This window comes from Nuphar pumila, chromosome 11 (assembly GCF_984573655.1).
Source record: "Nuphar pumila chromosome 11, dmNupPumi1.hap1.1, whole genome shotgun sequence".
Classification (NCBI taxonomy): domain Eukaryota; kingdom Viridiplantae; phylum Streptophyta; class Magnoliopsida; order Nymphaeales; family Nymphaeaceae; genus Nuphar; species Nuphar pumila.
In genome coordinates, this window is record NC_143259.1 from 113,803,731 (window position 1) to 113,809,764 (window position 6,034).

Sequence of the window (6,034 nt, forward strand, 5' to 3'; positions counted from 1 at the left end):
TGATTTCTTCTCTAGAGAGAGAGAGAGAGAGAGAGGGTTTTACAGTGTTTTACGGAGAAGGAAAAAGAAAAAGATGACGATGAAAAGTTCAAACAGACATTTTTTATGGCTCAGGTTCGTTTCGCCGGATGACCATCGGATCGCTGGCTCACCATCATTTTGTCGGATCACCATCGGATCGTAGGCTAAGATTCGTTTCGCTGTGTAGACTTTGAAGAGTCAACATCATCCTCGACTTTCTGAATGAAAAACATGTTTGTCCTTTTTTTGAACCGTTTGTTTTTCTTTTTTGAATGAAGGGCATTTTTGTCATTTTCTCAAACCGTTATTTTATGACAAGAATAGCAAGAAAGGGTACTTAAGTCTTTGCAACCGAACCAGACTCTAATGCTTGAGTGATGTCAACATACACGGGAATATGAGCCCCATGTGCTTATATACGTGGTGCTTTTTGGGACCCCCGAACACAGACGTGGGATTCAGTGAATCATCGGGGGTGAACATACACCACCCTCTCTTAGCAAGGTGCTTCAGGTAACTATGAGCCACCCCCATTCTCATTGGAACTAGTAGTATTAAATATTCGATAAGTGTAAATAGGTAACTTGATACTAAAACCAATATTCATGGTTTTCTTCCCTTCTGGACGAAGGAAAAAGATGTAAATCATGGAACTGGCGTGGCATTTGCTGATGTCAGTTTCACATTTTTGCTACCACCATCGGGAGGTGATAGTCGGCAACTCCTATGATGATTTCACTTCTCATTGGGCACTCTGCTGCCTGCAACCTCCCCCATCTACCACAATAAAAAGCCTCACTTACCCCCCTTTAACTCCATGCACACTATCCTCTTTCATTCTCAGCAGTGTGACAAATATCGCGAGATTTATGAAAATCTTGCGATAATATTGTGAGAAATTGCCTGAAAGTTTAAAATGGCAATTTCTTGTAAGATTTACAAAATATCGCGAGATTTATGAAAAAACATAAATACCATGATTTAAACACGATATTTACATTTTAAATGACTATTTATCATGAAAAAATTGTGTATTTTTATTTTTAAATCATTTTTAATAATATTTTCTTATAAAAAATATTTTATATATATTTTAAATTAATTTTTTTATTGCTAGGATTTTGCTGAAAAAACACAAGATTTATGGATTTTTTTTTCAATTTCTCACGAGTTTTTGAAAAACAAGAAATTGCCAATAAAAACGTTTGTCACTATGATTCTCAGCCCATTTGATAGGTTAAAGTGCAAAAAAAAAAAGATAGAAAAATAAGAGAACTCAGGAGAGACTTTGGCCTACGCAGTCGAGCCTGTTTAATTAATCGTCGCCCACCAAGCCACCGTAAGTAGTCAAGGTCCGGCCACAAAGGGGCCTCATATGAGTTTGCAAAAGTAAAAAAAGAGAAAGGAATGAGAAGAAGAGTGATAATAAGTTGATGGGGAATAAGAAAAGAGACTGTAAAGATCAAAGCTAAGAAGAAACGACGATGAGGACTCCCACCTCGCTCTAAGAAGGTGATTAGTGAATAAGAGCAACTAAGCAAGAGTTACTTAATTCTTTTTCTGAGAAAATAAAATAAAAAATAAAATGAATAATTTGTCATCATAATCTCTCTGTCGAATGGCAATATAAAATGTTGCAATTACATATTTGCCCAGCCAACAATCTAATGCAAGTGGATTAAAATGAAAATATTAAATTTATTTTTAATGATAAAACTATAATTATTAAAAGATGATAAGACCGATCGACAGACAAGATTACATTTTGGACTAAAGACAACGTCAAAAAAATTGCAATTACACAATGGCCCTACCAAATATTATAATGCCAATAGATAAAATGGTACAATAAAAACATTTACTTAACGTTAAAATCATACAACAACAACTACGCCTTCATCCCAAAACAATTGGGGTCAGCGATATGAACCAAAAAGAAATTCATTTTGGGTCTTCCACATGAATCCTTTTCCTCCAATCATTTCTATCCAACGCCATGTCCTCGGTGAGGTTCAAAGCATTCATATCCTTTCCTATCATCTCCATCCAAGTCTTCCTAGGCCTACCCCGACCTCTTTTAACTAATATATTTTCCCATTTCTCCAACCTTTTAACTGGAGCATCATTAGGCCTTTGCCGAATATGTCCAAACCACCGTAAACGATTCTCTCGCATCTTATTTTCAATGGGTGCAACACCTACCTTCTTACGTATCTCTTCGTTCCGAATCTTATCTTTTATTGTATTTCCACACATCCATCTGAGCATCCGCATCTCAGCTACACTCATTTTTTGAATATGATGTCTCTTGGCAGCCCAACATTCCGTACCATATAGTAAAGCGGGTCTAATAGTCGTCCTATAAAACTTTCCCTTCAACCGCAATGGCATTCTACGATCGCACAGCACTCCAGTAGCACTTTTCCATTTCATCCACCCAACCTTTATCCTATGATTTACATCTCCATCAATTTCTCCATACTTTTGAATGATGGATCCCAAATATTTGAAATAATCATTCACCGGTATATCTTGCTCACCAAGCTTCACTACACTCCCATCACTACTTCGTTGCTTACTAAACCGACATTCCATATATTCAGTCTTACTCTTACTCAACTTAAAACCTCTAGCTTCCAATGTCTGTCTCCATAATTCTAAATTAGCATTAACCCCAGCTCTAGACTCATCAATCAAAACAATATCATCAGCAAACAACATACACCACGGTACATTTTCTTGAATTGATCTCGTAAGCTCATCCATCACTATCGCAAATAGGAAAGGGCTTAAAGCAGATCCTTGATGTAACCCAACCGTTATCGGAAAATTGGTTGACACCCCTCCACAAGTGCGGACATTGGTTACTACTCCTTCATACATATCTTTAATTATACTAATGTACTTGAGAGAAACACCTTTCTTCATCATTGTCCACCAGAGAACGTCCCTAGGTACTCTATCGTATGCCTTCTCTAAATCAATAAAAACCATATGCAAATCTTTGTTCCTCTCTCTATATCTTTCAATAAGTTGTCTAAGAAGATGTATAGCTTCCATAGTTGATCTTCCAGGCATAAAACCAAATTGATTCTCCGATATCATGACAACCTTCCTCAACCTAGACTCAATCACCCTCTCCCAAAGTTTCATAGTATGACTCATGAGTTTTATACCACGATAGTTTGTGCAATCTTGTATATCACCCTTATTCTTATATAAAGGCACCAAAGTACTCTTCCTCCACTCATTAGGCATCTTATTTGTTCGCCAAATCAAGTTAAAAAGATTTGTCAACCATTCTAAACCTTTCTCTCCCAAGCATTTCCAAGCCTCGATAGGTATACCATCTGGGCCAACTGCCCTTCTTGATTTCATTTTCTTCAAAGCCTCTGCAATATACTAACGTTAAAATCATAAATTTCAAAATATTTATTTTCTCAATAACATGATAGTTTTTCTAGTCATTTCAAGTATATTATTAAATTTCAAAATTATGCAAGAAATCACAGTGTAATTGATATGAAACCCCCGCAAAAATATCGCAAGAAATTACTTAAAAGTTAAAACCGGTATTTTCGGCTGATATTTTCAAATTTTCATAATTTTTTCATTAGAAACATAAATATTGTGTTTTAGACGTGATATTTATGTTTTTATTGGCTATTTATCATAAAAAAAACATGTATTTTATTTTTTGTTTTATATTTTTTGAGATTTTAGTTTTGAAAATCTAATTTTTTTGTTTTATACTTTTTGTAGTTTTTCTGTTTTAGATTTTTTTGAGATTCTATTTCTAAAAAACTATTTTTTATTTTTTGTTTTCTATTTTTATATATTTTTGTTTTTCTATATTTTGATATTTCATTTTTGAAAATCTATTTTTTTATGTTTTCTATTTTCTATTTTTTTTTTTTTTTTATGTTTTTTTTTATATTTCATATTTCTTTTAGAGTATGATCCTTTAACCTCTCAAAAAAGGAAAGCATATTCTCATGTATGTTTGGAAACAAGAGGCAACTACGAAATCCCCACATCCTCCCAAACAACTTCAAAATGGAATTGGTAAGTACTTGTTGGGATTTTGATGGTGTTCCCAAACAAGCAGGTGAGAAGTACCAAATCTACTGAATTTATGAATTCTATGTTTCTTTTCCCATCTACCATAGACGTCGAGATTCCAAACAGAGCCTAATATTAGATTTCAAGTGGACTTGCTTTTGTGAGTCTAGATTTGCTATATTAATTGGTTGAACTTGATCATACTTTTATTTGAACCAAGTCCAAACCATTTACATCCATGTTTGTGTCATGCCGAGATCAGACCACACCTTGCATTAGGAACATCATCATATCATATGGCATTCACAATAATATTTTTCGACGATAATTGTCACCAAATCCATGCAAACAAATGCGGCATGCCCAACAATTTTAATTGGCGATGCTCAAAGAGGCACCCATGGGAAGATGAGCAGATCTAATGATGGGAGCCCCAACCAGTGGATGTCATGTATTGCCCAACACCTTCTTCTCCCCCTCCCTCTCCCTCCCTTTCAAAGAACCACATACCGTTCTCATCATTTGACATAGGATGAGTTTCATCTTACATTCAATCCTAACCATCCAATCAATGGTTAGGATTGGTTCACATTTTAGCCATTTAGATGCTTCAGTTGAACAGCTAGGATTGACATAGGATGAAACTCATCCTATGTCAAAGGATGGGATCCTTTTCCCTCCATTTGTGCATGTCTCTGTTTCCAAAAGGGCCTCTCTCTCTCTCTCTCTCATATACATACACATTTTTTTTAGTGAAAGATAAACTTGTTGAGAGCGGATTCCAAAATCACAAATTTGATTAGAGTAACCCTCCCAACCTAAGAATGCCTTCTCTAGCTAGTTATCTTTGTAAACTTTGGGGCATTTAAATATCTAAATATAGTTCAAAATTGGCTTGAATTAATCTGCGTAGATCAAAACCAAGTTTAGTTATGATACAACCTTGATGGTAGGCATGATGACATATGTTTAAAATGGCAGCTCCATTCCCACGAGAAGACGAATTTTTTTTCTTTCTTTTGGCAAAACAAATAAAGAAAAATAAGAAAAGAATATGTACAAGTGAATACAAATTTAAAAAATATATATAATAAAAAGACTTTTTTAGATATAAACAATATAAATTAATGTAAATATGTCATAGCTAAGTGGTAATCTTAGTATATTTTGAAAATATGCTACACCTCATAGTGCATTTCAGGTGAAAACTGGTTGATTGTGGAATAAGTTCCACGAATAGATGCATCCTAAATGAATGGAAGACAATTATGCTACACCTGCAGCTCATAGTGGTCACCACCAACGGAATTTATCCACTTGGGAGGGCTTCTGACGGTAGGACTGATTTTACCCATAGATCCACTTTAGAGTTCCAAGGTGCATAGTGGTTACAAAATAGGCAAAAAAATGTGTTCTGTGAGTTGTTTCCCAGTCTTGGACTCGCCATCAAATATACCACGAAGGTATCGAAGTTAATATTTTTTTTTATTTATAACCCGAAGAAACCGCACCCGGCATGAAGACCTGATCGTATTCACTCAGTCTGCCATACCTACAGTCATTGTGCCGACATGACTTCTACCTCTAGAGCCTATGCTACGCGTTGGCTTGCACAGAGGAACCATACCCATGGCAATCAAACCTTGACAAAGCCCCCACCCAAATATGCCAACCACCCTTGGGGCAAGTTACTCTCTTTTTGTTGCCTTTTGTATTTTCTTTCCTTTTTTTTAAGGTGATTTCTTCTAATGTTATGTTCTTTATATATATATATATATTGATTTGTCATCACATCTGGCTCAAACCCACAATATGAATAAAAAGACTCACGAACTAGCATAGTGAATCAAAAGACTCTTGGAATAGGGGTGTAACTCAATAGACTTTGGTCTTACATTTGTTCCATATTAATCTGATATTTTATTTAGACACTGATTCTTCCAACAATATT